General features: G+C 43.1%; 1 pseudogene; it reads left to right on the top strand.

Moving 5' to 3' along the window:
- The first annotated feature begins 727 nt into the window (after positions 1 to 727).
- LOC119660849 overlaps positions 728 to 27576 on the top strand; it is a 103570-nt pseudogene continuing 76721 nt past the window's right edge.

Here is a 27576-nt window from a genome sequence, read left to right as displayed (position 1 = left end):
AAAGTTTCCTGATTTTCTTGTGTTGTGAGGCTACTTATTAGAAAGTGATACTTATATACTATGATATCGTGGGTGTACAGTAAATTCGCACGAAAATGAATAGGAATGAGCGTGATTTTCAATGAAATCATAGCTACCTTCAAGGTTTTTAATCTATATTTAGAAGAATTTATTAAGTTGTTTGTTTAATTAAAATTGAATAATAAAATACAATCAAATGGCAGTGAATGAACTGAAATTCAATTTGACGAGAAACTAAGTGAGATATTGAAAAGTTTTCAATATTCTGAAAGCTAATCGAAGGGTCGAAACATTTTATTTTCGTTTAATTTTTTTTTCCGTGCGAGTCCGTCATTAAATCGCGGGCCTACGGAAAACGTAATTAAATTTGTGTTTCGAATATGAGTTAGTTCGAAAACTTGGACTTTCGATATTTCGAAAAGAGTGGGAGGATATCGAAATTTTTTACTTTTTAGTTTAGTCTTATTTTGGGCCATTGTACCAGATCCATCATCAAATCGCGGGGCCACGGAAACTATAATTTCCCCGTATTGCGTATCGGACTTCTCTATTGCTTCATAGAACTCCGTGGACTGAACTTCATTTCAGAACTCTCTCACTCCGCACGCACGCAGTCAGTTCGCTGTTGTGTTTAGGCCTTTAGTTTGGTCCGACGAATGTCCCCTGGTGGATCGTGAAGACACTTAAAAAGCTCTCGAGAAACGAATAGGTTGGTATGTTTCGGTCCGTTATTTTGGCGTAGTGTAACGGTCCGGCAAGGCGAGTTTCAATTATTTCTAAAATCTGTGTGTTGGGGCGGTTGGGTAAAAAATGTTAACGCAAAATTTAGATCAAGATGCTCAAGGTAGAGAATGGAGCAAAGATCCCGTCTATCATTACTTACTGGTTTGGTTTCATTTATAGTGACATCCGGTGAAACACAACTAAAGTCCTTCGGCAGTTTCCTCGATGACTATGATAGTAGGCTAACATCGCTTCTGAACGGCTTAACTAACGGTCACGCGGAAAATTTCCATTCAAATTTGGATAAAGTACAAATTGAAAGTTCCGCAGAGATTCCAGCAATAACCATATCTTACACACCGCCCAGTGAATGCATTTCAATATTTCGATTAGCTGATTCAGATAATAAAACACTCAACAAAGTTCTAGCAACATTCTCACAATTGTGCGATGAGGGAACAAAACTTAAAACTACAGCGCGGCAGTATCAATTTAAGCTACTTTACTTTGATGATCATCTATGTGCGTACGAGGAGCAGGGAGAAGAGTGCTTAAATGGAATGGGCGATTTGTTGGAGTTACTTTATTCTGTCCAGTACTTGTCGCAAAGATGCATAACTGTTGCAAGTACGATTCTCCAACAGTTGCGGGCTCTGTTTACCTACCGTGCAATAGATAATAGACTGGACTTACAGCTGGCAATGCAATTTCAGGTAGGTGTCCAATTGCAAGTCATTAGAGGAATTTAATAGTTTATTATTCCCACAGGAAATTTTTAATCGGCTTAGTGAAACCATCCTGCAATTGATTGTTTTCGATGAAATTTTGGTCAGTTCGAGGCTCCAAAATTTCTGGCAAACATACAAGAAGGCAATCTACTCAATAAGTCGGAATAAGGATCGATTCAACCACTCGTACACCGAATATGCAATCAGTGGGCTTACGAATGTTCTCAATTCTCTGGAAATGTTATTTGCAGGAAGTCTTTTTCAGGTTAGTATTTTACCAATGATTTAGAAGCTATGTCACTCCCCATACAAAGCATCGAAATTTCTTAGAGATTTGAAAGTAACTAATAAAATGCCTCTTGGCAGACATTCCTGGATAGCATATTCAAAATAAAAGAGCAAATCTCGACGAAGGCCTTACCAGAAATATCAGGACATTTTCAAGACTATATTCGTGTTAATTTAACGTCAATTGAAAAATTGTCGAGCGTTTTATCTGATTTGGACGAAACTGAATTGATAATTAGGATAAATGCAATATGCGTTTTGTTTCATCATTTCTTCGGACAATTGGAACAGAAAGTGCTTAAGCAGCTATTGGATGTCAATTCGAAGGTAAGGACGACTCTTTCATTATTACACCACTTTGAATTTTTTACATAGGTCAGGTGAGAGGTTGCGTTTGTTAACCATTCTGATGAATCTGCACCTTTAGATTTTTCTGCGTACTATTGAGTTTTGTGATTCTGGTTTAGGTTTTCTTTTTACATATTCGTTCGAATTGTATACACCTACCAGAATTATTGTATGACGTTCATCTCGAGGGCAGGCAAATGTAGACTTCACGCTTGAAAGCGCTAACGACAAGTATGCTTTGTTTATTCGGTGTAGGTGTAGCGATCGTTGAGTTCCACTTAGCGTAATTTTTCTAACACCGGATGTTGAGGTAATTGATCTCGAGAAATGTGTGAGAACTTAGGTGGGCAAAAACGTATTATGCGTGAATGTGTTAACAATTTTACGTGATGAACATGACTCGGAAAAATAAAAACTGCTTAAGTGCTTTTCTGGATGTTCTTTATTACAGATGTGTAGAATGTACCTAATTTACTATAACCTAAGGTAATCTAAGCAAATGAATAACATGTGGTCGACATAATGCTCTACAGCTAGCATTGAACAAAATAAAATGGATTGTGCAGTGAACTTCCAAAACAAGCTGAGGCAAAATATAACAACAATTTTGAACTGCAAGAATACTATTTGAACAGTATAAAGCACAATCACCCTTTGAAAATGGCCCAGAATGATATTTACGTTTTTGTTACGTGGGCCTTCCTCTTCGTTAAATTCGTTTCAATAGCCTTAAATACGGTTTATAGATATCGCTTGACCCATTGACCATCCTAATTTTTATACATATACTCATATGAACAGACCGTTGGTTGGCACACAAAGTTCATTCAATTTTCGGCCAAAAAATGATCGGTATCCATATTTCACACATCTTGGAAAAATTCGTTCTGAGTTTGAATGACCAATTCAGTTCTGAAATTAGTTTTGTTCAGCAAACCTCCTCGTCGATCATGATCAGAATTAAGTATAGTTTCTCGGATACGTTTTTTATCTTTGTATCCGGTTCATAGAGTGGAGTCCCGATAATTGGTATTCCCGCATAATTCGTGCAAATTTACCAGTTCCCAGAGTTTATTTTCCTTACTTTGTGCTCTCGATAATTTGCAGTCAATTGGGGTCAAAGGGTAGTATAGGTCCCAGGGCGAAACGTGGATTGGTACCCACGATGGAGCATAAAACCTGGGATATGCGTGCTGATCCAACACCAACAGCTCTACTACCAAACCCTATCTCCAGCTCCACGTGCTGACCGCTGGGAGCTCCTTCTTAACGACAGCTACGGATGGAGAAAGATGAAGGCGAGTCTCCGACGCCTAAAAACGGGACAAACTCTACCGACTGGTCCCCAGGTTGGGGGCTGGGTAGGGCTGACAACCCTAGATGGAAAACCGAATATACGAAGCCACAAAAGGAGCCTCGGACAGGCTGGATTCTAAAACAACGAACTCGTCAACGACAACGGAATAACGATCTGCGAATTTTCTCATGGAACGTGCGCTTTCTGTACAGAGATGCCAAGCAAATAGTCAATACCTTGTCCCAACATAGGGCTGATGTAACAACGTTGCTGGAGATGCGTTGGACAGGCACCGGTTTCCTCGAGAAGCGCCACTACACCATATATTATAGTGGCCATCCAGTAAACCATGTGTTCGGAGTAATTTTCTTGGTCAGTCAAAAAATGAAACCTGCTGTTATTGATATTGAAAACATAAGCGAACGGCTATGCACTCTGCGCTTGCGAGGCAAATTTAGAAATATAAGCCTCATTAACATTCACGCCTCTACAGGGCAGACTGCAGATTCGGAGAAGGATACCTTCTACGAGGCAGTAGAACGAACCCTCGAAGCTCGCCCCAGGTACAATATCAAAATTTCAACAACCAATTGGAGACGGAGCCATTCTTCATATATATGCTTCATATACTTCGGGATTGCAACAGCCAAATAGGAGGGAGTCCGCATTGAGGCGATACGTTGACTCCCATAGCTTACATCAAAATACAAATGATAACGGACTGCGGATTATTCAATTACAAGTGCCACACGAAATGGTTGTTGGAAGTTCCTAGTTTGTCCGGAAGGGGTCTACAAACAAGCGTGGGCCTCTCCATACGGGACCACTTTCAACCAAATTGACCACGTGATGATCGAATGCCGCCACCTCTCAGCCTTGATTGATGTGAGAATATTTAGGGGTGCCAATATAGACTCGGATCACTATCTCGTTGGAATGGCGCTGCGGGTTCGAATAACAATACCACCCAGAAGCCCTTCTGACAATCAGGTGAGAGCTAACACTGAAACGATCTACAGCATAGCCCTCCGCAACACCCATAAGGGGAAAATGCATGCCGCAATAACCGCATGCAACAGAGATGCTGAAGATGAAACATCAACAAACTATTCTCACAATGACCTGAAAAACGCTATCATAAATACGGCCACAAACACACTTGGCCCCAGTCGGGAAAAGAGTCGGAACGACTGGTTTGACGATGAATGTAAGCTAGCAACGGAACGGAAGAATGCTACATGCCGAGTAATGTTGCATTCCCAAAGGGCACGGACACGCGCGGAGACCTGCCAAGAACTCCGTCGAATATGGAGGCGACCAATTACACCAAGCGGTTCAGCAGCTTCAAAAAATGCCTGAGGATTGATAACTAGGCATTATATGTCCTATACATTAAAAGGGGAATATCGCGCAGTGAAGCAATTATACAGGTATCACGTTGCTGACTACCATGCATGCACCATCTTTTCATCGACTTCAACGCCGACTATGATAGGATAGCCAGGTTTTCGTATAAATTTACAAAATACGACAATATATTATTATTAACTTTATTTGTATAGAATACGGAACCGGATGTATTTTGGGGTCTAGATTTTATGTGTGATTTTTTTTTCAGATTTCTCCTTTCATTTGATACCCGACATGACCATAATCAGTTAGTTGCCTCCAAACTCAAGACAAAATGGCGCCATTCGCTGTTGCGACTCTTTTGCCGCAATTTTCTTCCCTATGTCTATGTTTGGTGAAACACCAACCAACCGATGTAATTGCTGGGAGTGTCGTTTGGTGAAAAACCAATGGACCAATTAGTAAATGTTGACCCTTTGGTGAAACACCAACCGACCAATTAATAAATGTTGACCCTTTGGTGAACCACCAATGGGGAAAGCTTTCTTGATTTGGTGATACACCAACTCAGGTACCAAGCTCGATCGTCTCTAGCAGCCTCACTAGAGAAGAAGAAAAAGGTGGCTTATTTCCGATCGAACTGAACTGTTTATTTTCCTCCATCAGTTTAAATACAAATTTTGTGCATAGGTAGACATATGCGAAAATAATAAAAAAATGTTGATTAGCACAAAGTGCGTACAATGCACCTTCCTACCTTGAGGGAAAAATGTTCGGCATTGATCTGCTTAGGTTGCAATTTCCATGCACGTGGAATAATGTTCGCAGATTCCAATGCGGTCATTAATTGACTCGCGTATATCTTACGTTTACATTGCAATATATTATACAGTATAAAAAATATGCAAAATATGAATGAATTAGAAGCATAGAACTCAACAGACCTCATATATGTGTGTGTTTGAGGTGGGGGAGACGCAAAATCTCTGGGCACTCAGATCTTGGTGGCCGATTCCACTCGATACTCCAGTCTAACGGAATATCGCGATCCGTTTATGTATTGCAGGAATTGCGTTAGTGGATGTGATGCGTCTATATGCGGGTCACTCACATGGAAAATGTTCCGTGGATTCCACTTCCTCATTACAGGATGGACACGTATCATCTTGGATAATTCCCATTCTGAACATATGCCAAGCTAGTAAAATATGGCCAGTCAGAATGCCCACAATACTTCTGCAAGTCTTCCTGCTTTTCCACTCTGCTGTATGTTTGTATGGTTCTGATAGGAAGAGTTTGATGGCTCCAGGAGAATTAAGGCTTCACTACCTGTCATTATGGGAAGCTTGTTCCCAGTTTTCGACAGCAGCATCAGCCAATGCTACTGACACCCGAATTGCTGGTTCCGGCCCCGGCACGGGTGAAGTTGAAGCCTTTTTGCTAAGGCATCCGAGATTTGATTTCCCTTTACTATATAATGACCTGGTACCCAGAGTAATTCCACCGTATTGCATCTAGAAACAGAATCCAGTCGGTTCTACATTCCTGAATGATTGTTCAAGTGATCAAAGTATTACTCAACGCCCTCAATGCAACTTGACTATCGCTACAGATTGCGATGCGCCTGCCCTTCAACCGCTCGTCAATTAAGGCCTGCCTTAATAAGGAACTCCAGACATCCCAGTTTTGCACTTAGGACCACCAATTCGATATCCCTAAAAGCTGTCTGGCGTCCTGACCTACGCCGTCGCTCCATCTCATGCAGGATCTACCTCGTCTTCCTTTTCTACCATAGATATTGCCCTCATAGACTTTCCGCGCTGGATCACCCTCATCCAAACGGATTAAGTGACGCGCCCGCCGTAACCCATTGACCGGGTTTTATCCGCAGCCTGACGATCAAAGCATCGCTCATAGATTTCGTCGTTATGTATGTTACGGAATCGTCCATCCTCATGTAGGGGGCCAAAAATTCTTCGGAGGATTCTTTTCTCGAACGCGGCCAAGATTTTCTTGCTAAGAACCCAGGTATCTGAGTAATACATGAGGACTGGCAAAATCATTGTACAGTAAGACCTTTGACCCGATGGTGAAGCGTTTCGAGCGGACCAGTTTTTGTAAGCTGAAATAGGCTCTGTTGGCTGCCAACAACCGTGCGCTGATTTCATCAACGTAGCTGTTATCGATTGTGATTTTCGACCCTAGATAGGAGAAATTATCAACGGTCTCAAAGTTGTAGTCTCCGATATTTATTCTTCCCGTTTGACTATTGCGGTTTGATGTTGTTGTTTGGTTGGTTTCTGGTGCTGACGTTGCCATCATATACTTTGTCTTGCTCTCATTGATGTGCAGCCCAAGATCTCGCGCCGCCTGCTCGATCTGGATGAAGGCAGTTTTTACGTTTCGGGTCGTTTTTTCCATGATTTCGATATCGTCATCATTTTCTCGAGGCTCAGGTTAAACAGGACACATGATAGGGCATCCCTTTGTCGTAGACCGTTGTTGATGTCGAATAGTCTTGAGAATGATCCGGCTGCTGTTATCTGGCCTCGCACATTGATCAGAGTCAGCCTAGTCAGTCTTATCAATTTCGTCGGGATACCCAATTCTCTCATGGCTGTGTACAGTTTTACCCTGGCTATGCTATCATAGGCGATTTTAAAGTCGATGAATAGATGGTGCAACTGATCTCCATATTCCAACAGTTTTTCCATCGCTTGCCGCAGAGAGAAAATCTGATCTGTTGCTGATTTGCTTGGAGTGAAGCCTCCTTGGCCAATGATATTCTGGGCATATGGGGCTACCCGGCCTAGCAAGATAGCGGAGAATATCTTATAGATGGCACTCAGCAAGGTGATATCTCCCTTTTTATGTATGAGACATATAATGCCTCGTCGCCAGTCGTCTGGCATTGATTCGCTGTCCCACAATTTGATGAACCACTTGGTGTAATTGGTTGCCTCCATATTTAAGCAATTCGGCTGTAATTAGATCGGTACCTAGCGGCTTATGATTTTTAAGCCGATGAATTGCACGGACTGTTTCTTCTATACTTGGGGTTGGCAGTATTTGTCCGTTGCCTTCATTTGGGGGGACCTTCAACTCGCCGATGTTCTGGTTGTTCAGTAGTTCATCAAAATACTCAACCCATCGCTCCAATATGTCCATTCTGTCGGAAATCAGATCTTCAGGTGATCGTGAAGATTATTTCTTGATGCTTCATTTCCAGGATCTCTCTTGACTGCGGTTATGCATCTCCTGTAACGCTGTTACATCAGCCATATATTGGACAGGGTATTGGCTAGCTGCTTGCCAGCTTCATCTCTGTACAGAGAGCGCACGTTCCATGAAAAAACGCGCAAATCGTTATTCCTTTTTTGTTACCGGGTTCGCCATTGTATTATTCGTCCAGTCCGAGGCTCTTGCTGTGGCTTCGTAACTCCGGTTTTCCGTGTAGGGTTGTCAGCCCTATCCAGCCCCCAACCTGGAGGACCAGTTAGTACAATTTGTACCGTTTTTAACGCGGGAGACTCGCCTTCATCCTTCTCCGTCTGCAGCTATTCTTTAAGAAAGAGCTCCCAGCGGTCACCACGTGGAGGTGGTGATAGGGTTTGGTAGTAGAGCTGTCGGTGTTGGTTCAGTAGGCGTTTCCCAGGTTTTATGCTCCATCGTGGGTACCAATCCACGTTTCGGCCTGGGACCTATACTACCCTCTGATCACCATCATTATGGTGAGCCTGAAAGTTACTTTGGCTCACATTTGCCAACATAGTGCAGAAGCGATTCCTACGAGCCAGGGAACGAGGAAACCGTAACGTGGCGAGGATATACCACTATACCATCAACTACAGGAGCTGACTATCTATCGAGGTTATCAATTAACTATTCAATAAAACAATTACCAAATTAGATTGTTCTTTGTTTTTGCTCAATATAAATTATGGTTAGTAACAGTTTTACATAATACGGCCGTTGCTATTTTGTGTTTATTTTTAGCATTCTAGGTACGGGCGATTTAGAATATAAGAGTATTCTCTGGAATAAAGCACTAGCGGTGTAAACGCTGCCTTTAACTACATTCCTTTCCAAACCGCTTCAAAGTATTGTTACTTTCTACAAACAATGGAAGTAATATTAATTTCCTTAAACGTACGGACGAAATGGTACAAAGACCAGCTTTAAACACCAATGGAAACTGAACAGTGAAATGAAACTTGCAACTTCTTCAGAAATCGAACCTGAAAAGATAATGTAATGATACATATAATGTATAACGTAACACGTAAATTTAAGTGCACTTACCCATAATAATAATAGACTCCCTGTCTTATTTGCACTAATGACAAAAGTCACTTCTGTGATGCAATCTAACTCTCAAACATCTTTTTTGAAAAAAAAATGTGTTTAAAATTATTAGCATTTTAAATTTCAACCAAATTCAAACAGATTGGAAAGCCTGCGCATATTTTGTGAGTTCACAACTCGAGCCAAGAAACTTCAGTATCCCGGCAACTGGCAGTTACATATAAAAATAAAAAACTGTCAAAACTAATTTGCCGCGTGAAATATCAAGGAGGACGATGAAATATTGTTTCGTGCTTTGCTGCACAAATAACTACAGAAAAACCCCGCAGAAAGCTGTTTTGGCTGTTACGAAAAGAGATTTTCGGAAGATCGCCATCGTCTGACGGAATCCAGTTTCTTTGGAGTCAGGTTTAAATTGTGAGGATCATTTCAATGCGAGTTAACATTTTTAAATTTTAATTCCCATCTTAATTGATAATATACGGATGCGTTAGAATTTTCTGTCACTTCTATTCAAATTAAAATTAAGTCACAAGAATAAGGCAAATGCCAAGGAATTTCGACTGGGCTTTGCCGTTTGCTTTACCGTTATGTGAAAATTATCAGCTCGTTAATTAATACAAGAATATTATCTTCTTCAAACTAATAGGTACATGTTTTAAATTCAGGTGGAGTATGGCTATTGAAATAATCCGCTTGCAAGCTTTCGGCAATATCTGCATTTCCCTCTGATATGCGGCCTTCTAACATCCCTAATAATATCTACTTTTCACTTTTTACTAAACGCAGCAACTGCCGTTTACCAACAATAGGCAATGACATTTCAAAATTTTGAAATTTCCAACTCACCGTTGACTGCGAATTTGTTGAGGTTTCACTATGTATAATTTTTCACTGCACCATTTGCATAGAAAAACTAAACCCGAAAAAATTCAAAGACGCATGAATATTTTCAAAAACAGCCAAAATAAGCAAATCGCTGAAATATTCCGCAAAACAAATTCTAGCATGTTTACAGCGTGCAATACTATCACTTTTATTTTTTTATTTTCTTGGTAATGCTGACAGAACTTGGTAAAATTTCCATTCAATAGCAAACCTTTTTCTGGTGATGAACACATTGGAATTCATTCTTTTTCAGCTAAGTGCATCAATTCCATAATACGTGTGCAATGGCATTGATGAACATATTTCCTACCTAGAATTTGCACAAAATTTATATCTTTGATATGTATGTACATCTGGAGTTTAGGAATTAACGAAAGAACATTCTATATTTTCAATTATGTGCAAATGAAAACCGTAGATAGAGAGTTCCTCACATAAAAGGAACACAACACTTTTATACTAGAAGCGTTCAGTTTCCGGTATTCCAACTTGTTTTTGGGGTTGGCAATTCTAGAGCGGTGTTCCAATAAATGGGGAAATGGGCGTTGAGGAGTGGTTGATAACTGTGTTCCCATTGGCTTCTCCCAAACTGGCATGGATGTGAAAGGCTTTGTTAATAGTAATTTTACATGGAAAAGACAATTTTGAGCTACTGTAATTTTATCAGCAAAGATGCCGTCTTGGAACGACCTGCCCTCCCTGTACTTTGGAGTGTAAGTACATCAGGGAAGGTCTTGTCTCCATCAGTAGCATTCTCTTTTAATACTTCTACTATACTCCTTTTCTTCACTCATACCTCTGTTTTGATCTTGAAGTAAGAGGTCGGAGGACATGGAGCTGCCCTAAGTAAAATGTAGCTGCATCTCCATATTGGATGCTCATACTATAATATATCCAAATGAGAGGGGTAGCTGCTCCCATACGAGTAGTCTCAGCCACCTATATGCAAATCTGGTAGTAATATAGGAAACCAGATATGCATTAAGATTGCTACACCAGCCTTACGGCAGATAGTGACAGCAACAAATAATAGGATGAGCTTGTAGCCAGAACACAACAGAAAAGCGCTTGCCTGACGACAAGGACCTGTACTGTGAGTGGGAGGACCTTGTAAGAGAGTAACAGCTGTTGGAGTTTCGTGGATATCTCAAAACGAGAACACTTAATTAGAGAATGGTCACAGGCGGATAGTCCCGGGTCAAGCCAGCTTGCAATGTAGAATGCAAGTTGTCGCCCAAAAATCGAAAAGTCTCCTACCTTGATCCTTCCCGTTTGACCAGTGCGGTTTGATGTTGTTGGTTGGTTTTTGGGGTTGACGTTGCCACCATATACTTTGTCTTGCCCTCATTGATGTGCAGCCCAAGATCTCGCGATATCGTCAGCATAGGCCAGTGGTTGGGTGGACTTAAAGAGGATCGTACCTCTTGCATTTACCTCAGCATCACGGATCACTTTCTCGAGGGCCAGGTTAAAGAGGACACATGATAGGGCATTCCCTTGGCGCAGACCATTGTTGATGTCTGATTTTGAGAGTGATCCTGCTGCGTTTATCTGGCCTCGCACATTGGTCAGAGTCAGCCTAGTCAATCTTATCAATTTCGTCGGGATACCCAATTCTCTCATGGCGTGTACAGTTTTACCCTGGCTATAGTATCATAGGCGACTTTAAAGTCGATGAATAGATGGTGCAACTGGAGTCTACATTCCAACAGTTTTCCCATCGCTTGCCGCAGAAGCCTCTTTGGTATGGGTCAATGGTGTTCTGAGCGTATGGGGCTATCCGACCTAGCAAGATAGCGGAGAATATCTTATAGAGGGTACTCAGCAACGTGATACCTCTATCATTGCTGCACTGTGTGATACCTCCCTTTTTATGTATGAGACAGATAATGCCTCGTTGCCAATCTTCAGGCATTGATTCGCTGTGCCATACCTTGAGTACAGTTTGATGAACCTCTTGGTGTAATTGCTCGCCTCCATACTTAACTAATTCGGCTGTAATTCTATCGGCACCTGGCGACTTATGATTTTTAAGCCGATGAATTGTACAGACTGGTTCTCCTATTCTTGGTGGTGGCAGTATTTGTCCGTCGTCTTCAGTTGGCGGGACCTCCAACTCGTCGATGTTCTGGTTGGTCAGTACCTCATCAAAGTACTGTGAAGTCGTTTCTCTTGTCGACGGAGTTCGTGATTAGTCTGCGCGCGTGCCCGTGTTCTTTGAGAATGCAACATTATTCGGTATGCGGCATTCTTCCGTTCCGTAGCTAGCTTACATTCGTCGTCAATCCAGCCGTTCCGACTCCTTTTGCGGCTGGCGCCAAATATCTTTGTGGCCGTATCAATGATAATATTCTTCAGGTGGTTGTGAAGAACAGTTGCTGATGCTTCATCTCGAGGATCTCTGTTGAATGCCGTTAATGCGGGATCCATGTACTTCTTATAGGTGTCGCAGAGTGCTATGTTGTAGATGGCTTCAGTATTCACCCTTACCTGATTGTCAGAGGGGATTTTAAGTGGTGTCGTAATTCGAGCTCGAAGCACCATTCCAACGAGATAGTGGTCGAGTCTTGATTGCTGGGTAACTCTCGTTGTCAATTCGATCGACTGTGAACTGAGTGCTTGTGATTTTGCTTTCTTCCGAATTAATTCAATTTTTTTCCGAATTATTTACTGATTGCATTTGATATTATCATTTACATTTTTCCATATTCGTTACTTTCCTCGTGGTATTAACTACTTCGGGTCTGTAATTAACAAAGTGAAGGTGTTTTCTTTTGCTGAATTCAATTGAAAATTACAGTCGGAAAAACTTTTTGTCGGAGTAACTTTTTGTCTGTGCATAATAGTTCACCTGCGATTTGCATATTTGTAGTCAATTATTTTATATTTTATTTTATTGAATAATGGCGTCACCTCCAATCTACGACATCCGATGCGCATAGTGTAACGAGCCTGAATCCGTGCGCTCTAAGTTCCTCGATTGCGACGGTTACTGCGGGAAATCTTACCACATCAAATGTCTAGGTATTCCTGCAGTATTCTTAGAGATTCGAGCAAAGTTCGCTAAAAACATGTCTTATCGCTGCAACACTTGCCATGGCTCCACGCTATCTGATGCAATACAGTTGCTCAATAAACAGTCCTCGACCTTGGCCGCCATTCAGCGCGCCGTTGAGACTTCCGCTTTGGTACCGAAGTCAAATGGATTCCCTCTACCGGCGGATTCTACTGTATCTTCTGTACCTCCAGCTGTGTCTACATCTCCTTCTGCGAAGGACGACCATACCAAGGCCCCCGATTCAGCCCTATCACTGAATTCCGCCGAAAACGTGAACCGCAACACTGGTGCAGTGCCAAAAATGCAGCGATCGACGTCGTCATCTGCATGTTCTTGACATGTGACTTCCGAAAAGGCGGAACAATGTAGCCTCAACATCATCTCAGGAGTCTATGCACCAGGCTTCTCATTCTGTATTGAATTCGCCTGCAATGCCCTACTACATCAGAGTTACTTCCACTGGCTCTACACCCCTAATACAGCGGCCCCCATGCGACGAGTTACGGTCCACCGAGCCTCCGATCCTGTCTCGTTCCATCGCGCCTACGACGGGACAATATCCGCAGCCTCCTCAGCAAGTTTTGAATTGGAACACAGCCGCCCCACTTTCTGACATCGTTCTTGTCGCCAACGAAGCTCCGCACTCTCGATCTCTTCCTTTCCAACCTCCCCGAGCGCCACCTCTCTTTATTTCCTGGCACATCCCCGTATGTAAAAACCGACGCTCACCATCCTGCGGTTGAATTTGAAGCGGAGCTCCCTCGTTCAAAACCCAAAACCCAAACCCAAGTTCAACTTCCGCAAAGCCAATTTTGGCGGTCTGAACTCAGCTTTAGCGTCTTTCAACTGGGTACATATATTAAGTAATTCATCGTGTGATCAAGCTCTTAACACCTTCTAGAATATCGTCTCTGATCTCCTCTCCTGTTATGTCCCTTCTTCCCCTCCCTGCCTACGTTCTTACCCAACTTGATTCACAACGGAACTTCATATTAACATTCGCTTGAAACACACACTGAGGAAGAAGTTTCGGGCTTCTAAAAATGACGCCGACCTTGCTCACTTTAAAGCTATACGATCTACTGTGAAGTCAATGGTCAGAAAAGCACGTAAAAGGTACCTATTGAGCGTCGAAGCCGCCCTTGCCCGCGGTAACTTAAAACCCTTTTGGTCTCACGCTCGCAACTCTCGTAATCCAACTCAATCTGTCCCTTCTTCTATCAGCTTCGCTGACTCCACTTCCAACTCCCCACAACAATCCTGCGACCTTCTCTGCACCTACTTCTCTTCAGTGTTTTCTCCCTCGAGTCCTTCACCCTCTACACCTTTCATAACCACAGCCTCCTCCGAATCACTAGCTATTCCTCTTCTTAAGCCTTCCTTGGTTGAGTTCCTCATTGGTAACCTTGACCCCAATGTCGGACCTGGCCCCGATGGGCTTCCTAATCTCTTCCTCCTTAGCTGTAGAAAACACATTTCCCTCCCCCTGTGTATAATCCACAACAAAAGTCTAGACGAATGCTACTTTCGCCGTCTCTGGAAAGAGATCCTTATCATTCCTATACTCAAGAGCGGAGATCCTTCCCTTGCTGTGAACTACCGCCCCATTTCCTTTCTCTCCTCTTGCTCCGAAATCCTAAAAAGATACGTCAACGACTGGTTGACCGCGCACTTCGGTCACCTCATTGTCAAAGAGCAGCATGGTTTCGTGAAACATAGATCAACGGCTTCAAATCTTCTGGTCTTTACGAAATTTGTTGCTAAACGCTTGAATTCACGACAAGAGGTACATGCTGTTTATACTGATTTCTCCAAAGCCTTTGACACCGTTGACCATAACATTCTCCTCTCTAAACTTTCTTCGCTAGACTTCCCTCTCTCAGTCATCTCCTGGCTTTCCTCCTATCTCTCATACCGTTCCTGCAAAGTTTCTTTTCATGGTCATCCATCTCGTTCCTTCTCTCCTTCCTCTGGTGTTCCCCAAGGCTCTACACTTGGCCCCCTACTCTTCCTGTTTTTTATCAATGACCTCGCCTCCATCCTCACCTGTCCGTATTTGCCTTACGCAGACGACCTTAAATTGTTTGCCTCTGTTTCGTCTTCATTGGACTGTGCTCTCTTACAATCCAATCTTGATAATTTAGCCCGTTGGTGTTCGGTCAACACTGAATGTCAACAAATGCCACTGGATGCGCTATTCCCTGAAACCCTCCCCATCATCCTTTTCCTATTCTCTCAGTGGTCAACCCCTTTCACTACTGACCTCCTTCAAAGACCTGCGTGTAATATTCGACGATAAACTTCGTTTCAATTCCCACTTCGTTGACATCATCAATAGAGCTTTCAAAATGTCTGGTTTTATCCTACGTTCCTCGTCCGACTTTACCTCAATCCAGCCCTCCTTAACACTCTTCAATTCCCTTGTCAAAAACATCCTTGAATATTGCTGTGTTGTCTGGTCCCCCTACCGCATCCGTGACGGCCGCGCTCTTGAAGCTGTACAACGCAAATTCACCCGGACCCTCTTTTACAAAAAGAATCTTCCACGGGTTGATTATCCGTCACGACTCCGCACCCTCAATCTCCCCGCCCTACAGCAACGCCATATCTTCCTTGATATGTGTACTCTTTTCAAACTCTGCAATGGTCTGATGGACTGCTCCGCCAACTCGGATATTACTCTCCGTATCGCCTCGTCTCATAACACACGTAATGCGGACATTTTTGATGTACCCTTCGCCGAGCTCGAGATTTACTTTCACTCTCCGATCCCGAGGTTTTGCCGGTCCTACAATGCCCTACAGCTTGGTTCCTTTGACTCGATGTCCCTCTCTAGCTTTAAGCGCAAAATATGCCATTGACTTGCTCCTCCCTCTGAGGACAATATGTAATAAGAAATTTGCTTTCTGTGTATTGTCCTCATTAAATAAATAAATAAATAAATTGGTCCCTCTCACATTCATCAAGGCTGAGAGGTGGCGGCGTTCAATCAGCACATGGTCAATTTTGTTAAAAGTGGCTGACTAAGAAACCTACTCCGAGCACATGGTTTACTGGATGGCCGCTATAATATATGGTGTGGTGGCTCTCCAGGAAACCAGTCCCTGTCCATCGCATCTCTTGCAACGCTGTTACATCAGCATTATATTGGGACAGGATATCGGCTAGCTGCTCAGCAGCATTCGGTCTGTACAGGGAGCGCACGTTCCATGAGAAAATGCGCAAATCGTTAATCTGTTGTTGTTGCCGGGTTCGTCGTTGTAAAATCCATCCTGTCCGAGGTTTCTTTTGTGGCTTCGTAACATCGGTTTTCCGTGTAGGGTTGTCAGCCCTACCCAACCTGGAGGACCAGTTGGTATATTTTGTCCCGTTTTTAGGCGCGGGAGATTCACCTTCATCCTTCTCCGTCTGCAGTTTTTCAAAAAGAAAGAACTCCCAGCGATCACCACGTGGAGGTGTAGATAGGGTTTGGTAGGAGAGCTGTTGGTGTTGGTTCAGCAGGCGTTTCCCAGGTTTTATGCTCCATCGTGGGTACCAATCCACGTTTCGCCCTGGGACCTATACTACCCTTTGACCGTCCTGTACAATGTTGCGCCAGATTCCACTGCGTCATGCTGTGTAACACATAAAGAAAGCTCAACTTCACTAACGGGGCACTCAAAGGACTGCTACTTTTTCAGGTTTTTTGTGAAACAAAACCTCATTATAATCGATTCGCTGTCTGTCTGTCACATCCGATTTATTTTTTCACAGAATGTGGTCATGTGAGGTATCAAATAAAAGGGCTCAATTAGTACTTTGCGAAACTTGTCCCATATTTGATATAGGGTGAAGCGTAGGAGAGCGATGGTTCAAAATATGACCTCTAAAAAGTGAAACAGGTCTCGTTCTCAGAACCTATCCAACCGAAAAATTTGAAAAAATCACAGTGGTGTATCTAACCGATATCTGCACAAGTAAAGTTAATAATGGTATATTAGCATATTTTAGAAATTTAGCCGGACATTCCCTTAAGTTCATGGAAGATCTACAAAATTTGGCACTTGCATGGGGCATAGCATAAGGCATAACTTTGGGTATATGTAGTAGTATTATTAATAAAGTTATAGAAGGGTGAAATTTTTACATTTTGTGTGAACTTCGTGCATTGTAAAACGTGTATGACGTCATCATAACATATCAATTCGTCAAAACCACAACAGCATGAGCTCACGTGAATGAGAGGTTGCAGGGAAACATATCATTCTAGTTTTTTAGTCATTTGTATATGAATATCAATTACTCTAGACAGATATATGTATGTATTTATATGGTTTTTTTTTTTTATGGATCGAGGTGGAAATCTTAGAAAGACGCTGCTGCGCCAGGTTGCCGCAGTGTGTGGGATTCACACCCACTAAAACAACCCCCACTCTTCCTCCCCTTCCCGCGGGACCACCGTGAAGTATTACTTCGCGGGGGAGGCTCTGGTTCGCTATACCAGCTCGTCCATGTCACGTCTCCGTCGCGCCGCCTTGCGAGCACGACCCAACTCCAGGAGTTTTATCTGCACCACGGCTACTGCCTCATTTACCGCCATCCAGTTTTCCTCCGACTTCAACATCTCTTCCACCAGGTTGGAGGGCTCGATGTCCGCCCCTAAGATGCTGTTCAACCTCCTTTTCTGTTGCAGAAATCTGGGGCAATGGAACATTACGTGCTCCGGGCACGCTGATTAGTTTTGCGGACGACTTGGCGGTAGTTGCAATTGCAAAGCATCCCGAGGACGTGGAGCTTTATGCAAATGAAGCCGTTCATACCATCAAGTCATGGTTACGAATTGCCAAGCTGGACCTGACGGACGAAAAGACGGAGGCGGTCCTCATTACCAACCGTAGGAAGAACAACACGGTTACCATCCAGGTTGGTAATCGTGAGGTCGTCTCAAAATCGGTTGCCAAATACCTGGGGGTGATGATCGATGCCAAGCTGAGTTTCAAGGGACACTTGGATTATGCGCGAGAGAAGGCAGCAAATGCCAGCTCATCCCTTACAAGGATGATGCCTAACGTGGGAGGGCCGAAGTCTCATCGCGGGAGTGGTGAGGTCGATCCTGCTATACGCGGCCCCTGTCTGGGCGGGAGCGTTGAACCACGCTGTCAACCGGAGGAAGATATGTTCGGCATACCGGCCAATTGCGCTAAGGGTGTGCAGCGCATTTAGGACGGCGTCGACGGAGGCAGTGTGTGTTATCGCAGGAATGATCCCTATAGATCTTCTAGCGAGCGAGGCACACTGGCTCTACGAAAAACGGAAGGCAAATTCAGCCGAGGTGAATGCCGATTTCCGAAAAGCCATCAGGAGAGAGTTGTGTGGCAAGTGGCAACAACGATGGGATAACTCCGACAAGGGCAGGTGGACCCATACATTGATCCCGTGTATCGAGAAATGAGTCAACCGAAAGCACGGAGAATTGAATTACCACCTGACACAGGGCACGATGGCTATAGGAAGTACTTGCATCGCTTCGAGTTGGACGAGTCTCCCAACTGTCCTGAATGCGGTGCTACACTCGAGGACCCGGAGCACGTAATGTTCCATTGCCCCAGATTTCTGCAACAGAAAAGGAGGTTGAACAGCATCTTAGGGGCGGACATCGAGCCCTCCAACCTAGTGGAAGAGATGTTGAAGTCGGAGGAAAACTGGATGGCGATAAAGGAGGCAGTAGCCGTGGTGCAGATAAAACTCCTGGAGTTGGGTCGTGCTCGGAAGGCGGCGCGACGGAGACGTGACATGGACGAGCTGGTATAGCGAACCAGAGCCTCCCCCCCGAAGTAATACTTCACGGTGGTCCCGCGGGGAGGAGCGGAAGAGTGGAGGTGGTTTTAGTGGGTGCGGATCCCACACACTGCTGCAACCTGGCGCAGCAGCGTCTTTCTAAGATTTCCACCTCCATCCATAAAAAAAAATGCATTGAACCAGCGTACTTTATATGTACATATGTATGCTTTTGTCCACGAAGTAAATCGGAAATATGTCTACGATCAATTTATATACGTGTATAAGCATAGTATTCGGTAATAGGCAATGTTTGTCTGTTTAGGGGGAGCATAATATCTACGTCTGTAATATGTACGTATATTTTGAAGTTTGAAAAATAAATGAAGGAATATTTTGGGTGGAAAAATGTGCATAGCAAGTTCGTGACATAACACCTTTACACCTGAATCGTTAGCTTCCGGTATTCTGACTTGTTTAAAACTAAGGATTGAGCGTGTGATAGGGACTAGTGAATACCTACATTCAGTGTTAAATGCAGATCAATGTTTTGATAGATGGCAAAAATATGGTGCGTGAAACCTAATCAAAAACGCATGACAGCGGTCGAGAAGTTTGTGAGTAGGATGACTTCTAACGGTACTGTATTGTGTCCATACGGTATTTCTGATAGTTTACATTCTTGATGAACCTCAAATTCTGGAACACGTTGGCCAAATTTCAAGAAACGAAAGCGACGGTGAGAATGAACTACAATAAAAATACCCGATAAGGGATGAATCGAAAAATGAATCGCTAATTTGCAAATAATTTTATCATTGCGTAATGTACCGCGTTGAATACAATATTCTTTACAACGGGAATAAAACTGTTACTTTAAAAATTTAGAGATTATGCATCTTACATGAACATTCGATTTTGATTTTTAATTTCTTAAGGGGTGTTAGTGTAAACGCTTAAAACAGGGTATTAAAATGATATACGTTCCAAAAACAGAAACCAGAAAGACTTGAATCCTTCAGATGAAAATTTCATGGTTACGAAAAAGAAGAAAACTAAATGGCGCACAAATCGCGAGAACAGAGGGAGATAAAAGCTCACGAAGTATGCTTTCCAAATGAATTGAAATCAATTCAATAAATCTGATCATCTAAATTTGACCATATATTGTAAATTTTGGGAGTTTGGGAAGCTGTTGAATATAGCATTAGCGATTTTCGCCGTGTTTTTTGTTGGGAAAATGATCGCAAATTTCAAAAATTTACCAGTGCATCCAGTAGTTACATAATTATGGCATAAGTATATAAACAAAATTGCATTAAATCGTTTCATTAAATTTTTGCCTGTGCTACCTACCGCATCAGTTTTCTGATGTTTCATATTTGTCATGTTTGAGAAACATGAGTCTTAGGCACGCTTCAAAATATGCTTATAGAATTAAAGCGAATGTAGGCATCAACACAATATTATATTATAGTTATCCTTGAACATATTATCTATCAAAATATGTTAAAAGAAAAAAAATGGGAAAATTTTTCTAAAACTAGAATGGCCCTTAAGGTGGATCGACTTTCAAAAATTAGTCGAAAGTTGTTTATTTTTTTCATTTTTTTTAAATATTAAATTTTCCTGAAAAGTACATTTTTCTCTGAATCTGCTGGGAATATGTAATTGATTGTTTTTTTTAATGATCGGCAATATAATCTTCTTTTTCTTCAGCCTTTATCCCGTTCACAAGCGGGGTCGGCTCGTCGTGATCGGCTTCGCCATTTGGCTCTATCGAATGCCTGACCTGGGCGCAACCTCGAGGCTTTCAAATCCCCATCCAGCGTATCAAGCCACCGTTGCTGCGTTCAGACCAATCTTGGCAAGTGAATTCTCGTTTGCACGAATTGCGTGACGAAGACGCCTCTCTCGCAACTTTTCCACGATCGGTGCAACCCCATAACGATCGCGGATATCCTCATTTCGGATGTGATCTAAACGTGTGACGCCACTAGTCCAACGTAACATCTTCGTCTCCATTACCGCAAGACGTCGTTCATTGTCTTTTATGGTCGGCCAACACTCAGAACCATAGAGAGCGACTGGACGGACGACATTGCGGTAAATTTTAGATTTGAGACGTTCGTTGATACGTCGATCACAAAGGACACCAGATATGGAACGCCACTTCATCCAGGTTGCGTTAATGCGTGAAGCAATTTCATAACGCAGTTCTCCATTGGCTGATAGCGTTGACCCGAGGTATTTAAATCGCTCAGTTCTGGGCAGATCACTGCCGCTGACAGTGATTGTGCCTGTTTCATAGGGATCGGTCGTCAAAAATTCAGTTTTGTTTAAATTCAATCTGAGACCGTGTTGAATGAGGCGATCATTCCATTTTTGAACAAGTTGCTCGAGATCATTTTTGCTATCAGATGCTAGGAAAACATCATCTGCATAAAGCAGTGTGTAGGGCGCTGGACGTTGGATATCCCGTGTGACGGTGTCCATAACAAGCAGCCTTGATGAACTCCAACAGAGACACGAAGCGGTTTTGATACACCCGCCATGCTTCGAACTTTACTTTTCGGATCGTGGTAGAGCAATTGAACCCAGCGCACGAGTTCTTCTGGCACGAAGTGTTGTCGTAAAGCATACCAGATGAGTTCGTGTGGTACACGGTCAAACGCTTTCTCTAGATCCAGAAAGGCAATGTAAAGAGGGCGATGCTTCTCACGGTGTTTCTCCATGAGTAACCGCGCAGCGTGTATTGCGTCAGTAGTTCCGCAGTTCTTGACAAATCCGGCTTGATTCACGGTTATTTCAACGATTTCGCGAATACGGTTGTCAAGAATGCGTTCAAAAATCTTCATGGTATGGGAAAGTAACCGGATCGGACGGTAATTTGAACATTCTGCTGGGCTACCTTTCTTTTTCCATATTGGAACAGTGGTACTTTCTTGCCAGACAGATGGTGTTCTTCCTTCCTGAATAACCCGGTTAAAGAATTCACTGAGCCACAGTGTTGGGTCCCAGCTCTTTGCTTTCCAGAGCTCAGATGCGATGTCGTCAGGTCCTGTTGCTTTCCCCGATTTCATTTGTTTTATTCCCTCCTCGACTTCAGTTGCGCTGACTGGTGGAACTGTTCCAAATGTCGGCAATGATTGTGGAAGTGGAGGATGAGCAAATTCTTCAGTTGAAATCTGCTCGAAGTATTCTCGCCATCTATCCGTTGCGGCTCGACGGTTGGTAAGCAAAGTACCGTTCTTGTCATTAACACAACAGAAGTGTTCGATATCCTGTGTGCGTTCATCACGGCTTTTAGCAAGTCGATACAGATCTCTCTCGCCATCCCGAGTGTCCAGTTTATCGTAAAGATTTTTGAAATGGTTCGCTCGGGTGACAGCGACCGCTTTCTTTGCTTCCCGGTTGGCCTTTTTATAAATTTGCCAATCAGCAGGCGTTTTATCGTCGAGAAATTTGTGGTAGAGGCGTTTCTTTTCACGGACCTTCATTTCAACATCATCATTCCAAAGCCAAGTATCTCGGTTGATGTTCCGCTTACCCGGCTTGGTGACCCCGAGGGTTGCAGAGGCCGCTTTGTGGATCGTGTCTTTCATTTGGTTCCATGATTCTTCCACATTCGCAATGGTTGGCAATCGTATGAGTGAGACCGTTTCTTCTTTCTTCTCACCAAATCGCCACCATTTAATGCGTGGCGGGCCAGTGCGTTCCTCACGCTGTTTTATCGGTGGCTTAATTCGCAGGACGGCAATCAACGGCCGATGTTGAGGTGCGATGGTCTCATAGGGAACGACTTTGCAATCAGTGACAGTGGTAAAATGTTGGCGTCTTATGAGAATATAGTCGATTTGCGTTTTATTGTTCCCACTATAAAATGTGGGAAGATGAGACAATCATTTGATGAACCATGTATTGATAAGTACAAGGTCATGGGTGTCCGCAAAATTGATTATACGCTCGCCACCTTCATTGCGCGCTCCGAACCCCTTTCCCCCATGGCACCTGTTACCGTCTGCCTTTTCACCCACATGGCCATTAAGGTCGCCAGCAATGATTATGTAATCGTCAGCAGGCACGTGACAAGTCTTTTCATCGAGAAGTTGCCAGAAGGCACCTTTCTCGGCATCAGGTTGGCCTGTCTGTGGTGCATACGCGGTGAAGAAGTGAATAGTGTGATCAGCTGATATAATGGTGAGCTTCATCAGCCGATCATCAAATCGTTCGACTTCTTTAATGGCATCACGGAAACCCTCTGAGATGGCAATGCCAACACCATATTGAGTGTGTGGGTTACCAAAATAGAGAAGTTTGTAGCCATTTTTACCGCGTTCGCGTTCAATGTCGCAGCTTTTGGCACCAGACCATCGGGTTTCTTGCAGAGCGCAGATGTCAATGCACCTTTTCCGAAGGGCTCTTGCGAGTTCCTCCGTCTTTCCAGTTAGGGTACCAACATTTAGCGTGCAGACACGTATTTGTTTTGTTCGTTGTGTGCCGACTAACTTGCTTACGTCCTGACGCCGTCCATGCGTCAAGAACCCTTGCCCATTTCTCGACAGGACCGGGGCCCGTCCTACCGCGTCGACTGAGGTGGACGCCCTAGCATTTCTCCGAGGCCTGTGACTTAATCCGATCATCACGTTTGTAACGACATTGTATGCATTTTCTTGGTCGAGCTGTCGCGGGGCCTGTCACCAAGAGAGATCAGGTAGGATTTAGCATAGTAGAATAACTCCAACTATACTCTATTTATCTCTTTCCCTGATCTCAGCATTATTTTTGTTTTATTGAGGATAGTACAGAGTACGTTGCCTCAAACCCTCCTCCTTTACCTGGGCTTGGGACCAGCATACTATGTTAATAGCATGGCGGAGTTTGATCGGCAATATAATATTGTCTTATTATTAAGATTGTCTCGAGTTCTTTTTTTTTTTGGAAAATTCTAGTCAATCTAAACTTTTCGTGGCAAGTAAGAATTTGACTTAGAAAGGTTTTACTGTATAGCTGTACAGTTGCTGCAAACAAATGACTACTTAATACTCGTTATGGAGATTTTTAGCATTATATAAGTCTTCATTGGCCAGTGGCATGGATTCGATCAAACGTTGGCCATATTCAGCTGGAGTTTTTCTCTAGTATTCGAGAAAACGTTCCGTCACGTTGCTCGAAATGGGACCTTGGCGAAGTCTTTCGTCGATATAATCCCGCAGCTTCTCACCAATATTGCAGTCCGATGATTGTGGAAAGGTTTTGAGTAACTTCGGGCATGGATGGAACGTCTTCGCGAGTAACGAAGAAAAATTCCAGCCGAATATGTCCAACGTTTGCTTCTTGGGAATATCCAAACAGTGAAAAGCGGTAAAACAATCAAATTGAAAAAGAATTTTGAAACGTCAACTTTTTTGAGCTTCTTGTGGTGGCCGAAGCCTAGTTAACTTTTCCGTATATTTAACTTTTTCGAGTGTTAATTTTTCTTTTTACCATTTTTTAGCTCTATCCGGATTTAAATTTTGCATACGAAAATAGTACTTTCGTTCGGTCTCAGTAAGGATTTTATTTTATCCTTTTTCGTTTATTTTCTTTGCATTGCATCCAAAAGACTGCACGTTACGTTCTTGTAAAAGAAAACAAAACACATACAACCCCGGTATTTCACTCCTTCCCTCATCAAATGCAATTCAGTTTCCTCCTTTTTGTAAATAATACCATTGAGGGTTTATTCGGATTTACTGAAAGTTCATGCCTAAAACACCAACTGTCAATTAAATCGGCGTGTTGTATACACCATTGCCAGATCAAGACTAACAACTAGGCCAGCCACGTTATAGTAGTGTGAGTCGATCAATATACTTACGAGAAGTGGCGATAGCGCATCTCTTTGGGAGTACCCTTCCGTCGCTTCTGTTGTTAGGTAGCGGTCAACATAGCATAGCATAGATCCACTTAATGAAGGTTTCATCGGCACTGTGCTCTCTGGCGGCATCACAAACCTACCTCGTTTCGAACACTTTACGAGCTTCTTATATTCATGTTGTGAGTTACGGAAATCTAACCAGTCCTCATTCTTATTGCTTTTATAAGCACGATTCAAAAGTCGTCTGGTTGATTTGCTGAGTCTTGCCAGCTCTTGATTTCACCATTTTACCGTTTTGGTTTCGGGGAAATGCGACAAGCCTCTTCAAAGCATTTGAAAAGTGTGCGTTTCAGAGTTTCCGATTCATCTTCTACAGTCAAAGGAGTCCTTAATCGCCAACATTTTGTTGCCGAGATATGGTAAGGAAGCAGAGGTAATCATGGCGTATCTCCTCTTGCCATTAACCTGGTATTGTAAGTTGACCGCAACAAGGTCCTGGGAACAGAATTATCCCAAAATCGTTGCTTGTAACAATTTTGCTATCAGGTTCTCGGTCTCGAAGAACAGCCTAGCCGGCGCAGATTTCCTTAAAACGAATCCATGGCTTTTATGTCAGAAAAATATAAGGGCAGCCCTGCAACTTTGCCTGCCTTGCTGCCAGTAGATAAGAAAACGCTTTGCTGTAGATTTATTTGACTCAGGTACTCATTTACAGCTGAGTCGACTGGTATCCGACATCCAGTCACGATATAAAACCCTCTGTCACCAATGCGATTTGGACCGCGACCTTCCGTTACGACAGCCTAGCACCCTAAACACTTGAGCCATCCGGTCGCATTTATTTCATTTAAAATCATTTATTCAAAAAACCAGTGACTTACATTGAATACATAGCGTTTGTTTCTTGTTTCTAGCCTAAATGTAGCTTATGTATCATAATTAAATATTTAAAAAAGACGGGTGGCTATTACAATGTTTGGTCTGCCCGACCTTCTCTGACATTACTTTTTACGGTGTATTTACGTTACACATAGATCTTGACAATTCATGATTACATATATTTGAAAAAAACTGCGCCTGCACCTCGAATGGGAGAAGGCTTATTTACTTATTCTAACTTAATCTAATCTAATAAATAATATTTAAATCTAATTCTTATATCTAATGTTTTTGAAGTGCTCACAATTTTGCGCTTAACCTCTGTGCGCCCCTACCAGGTAAGGAGTGTCGAAGAGGGGGACAATGGCGGGTTTTAATGCAGAGCTCACAATTTGGCAAGGCCTTAAAAATGTGGCCAATGGGGTGGAGTTACCCTCCAGATATAGTTGCCTAAAGAGTGGATTGGGGTGATTCTCTGTTCTTTCGAAGAATCTTTCTAAGAGGTTGAGAGCGAACTCTCGAAGAGGTTTAACTTTTGCTTACCTGTACACTTCGGCGTTGCGGCCGCACTTCTTGGTTTTCCAATGGCACAACAAGCCGACGCAGTGTCTCAAAATTCTGCGCTCGAAGGACTCGCACTTCTTCATAGCTTTGGTCGAGCAAGAGATCCATGCATAGGCTCCGTAGCAAAGAATCGGTCTTATGAGGACTTTGTATAGAGTCAGTTTAGATTTAGTGTAAAGTCCTACTCTAGAATAGAGTAGATCGAGTAGATTTTACTTAGTGCACCGCGTGCTCTGCTGAGAGCAAGATTAAGGTGGGGGTCGAATCGTAGGTGTTCATGAAATAGCATTCCCAGGTATTTCATTTGTTCTGAACTGTTTACTACGGTATTCCCGATGTGTAGCTTTAAGCGTTTCGCTTTTCTGTGGATAGATCTAGATCCCAAGTATCTGGATTTTCTCCGAAGAGTAATAACCTGTGTTTTGGCCTCGTTGATTTTTATCCCTCAAGTCTGGTAGTACTTGCAAAGATTTGTTAAGTATTTCTCTATAGCATTAGCTGCCTTACCGGGTCGGAGGCTCGACGAGAAGATAAGCGTGTCATCAGCAAACTGTAATAGTTCTGTGTCGCTCTCTGGGATTAGAGCGTCGGCTGTGAAAATGTTGTAGAGTGTAGGTCCTGAAATGGATCCCTGCGATACTCCAGAAGTGACCGATGGGGGATCGGAATAATCATTTCTCACGCTGACGTAAAAATGGCTTCGAAGAGACTTATTATAAGTCTAATCACCGGGATAGGGAAATCAAGGCAGATTAATTTGAAGATGAGTCCATTGACCAACACGGAATCAAATGCCTTTTTAAGGTCTAATGCACACACTACTGTGGGCTTGTTATTGACGGTTAAGTCTGCTACTCACTGAATCGTGAAGACAACTTAGTGCGTCTTGGGCCCCGTGTTTTGTGCGGAACCCGAATTGATGTTTCGGAATAATGTTTTTCCGATCGCAATGTTGGCTAATCCCGCTGTCCATGCTTTTGCGAAGGGCTTGCCCAAGTTGGCGAGGAGAGAGACGGGCCTGAAGTTTTGTGGCTCGGGGGAGCCGCCTTTTTTTTTAATGGCGATTATCTTTGCTACTTTCTAAGTAGTGGGAAAGTAACCATTATTGATGCAGTTGTTGAAGACTGCAAGAAGGAATTTCGTTGATGCCCCAGGGAGGTTTTTTGATGGCAGTATTTGCTATGTCATCTGGTCCGGTTGATTTTCTTGCCGTTAAGGCTTTTAGTGATGGCTGCGAGCTGTGATAAGCTCAAAAAGGTTTTTGGGTCATTTGGTTTGCAGGATGGGTTAAAGGTGGAGAAGGTAGTTTGAGTGAATGCTCATGAAGAAAGTCTTTGATTGTCGTGTCTACAATAGAACTGGCGGCCTGGTTGTTACAAGGTGAAGGAGAGTTCAGTTGATTTAGGAAAGACTCCGCGAGTATTTGAGCTTCCCTAGCGTCACTGCCGATGTTTTCATTGTTCTTGGTAAGAACGAAGTCTCTGGATCTGTTGCGGCCTGTCAGCCTATT

The sequence above is a fragment of the Hermetia illucens genome, chromosome 7 (assembly GCF_905115235.1).
Source record: "Hermetia illucens chromosome 7, iHerIll2.2.curated.20191125, whole genome shotgun sequence".
Classification (NCBI taxonomy): domain Eukaryota; kingdom Metazoa; phylum Arthropoda; class Insecta; order Diptera; family Stratiomyidae; genus Hermetia; species Hermetia illucens.
This window is presented reverse-complemented; position numbering and strand designations above follow the sequence as displayed.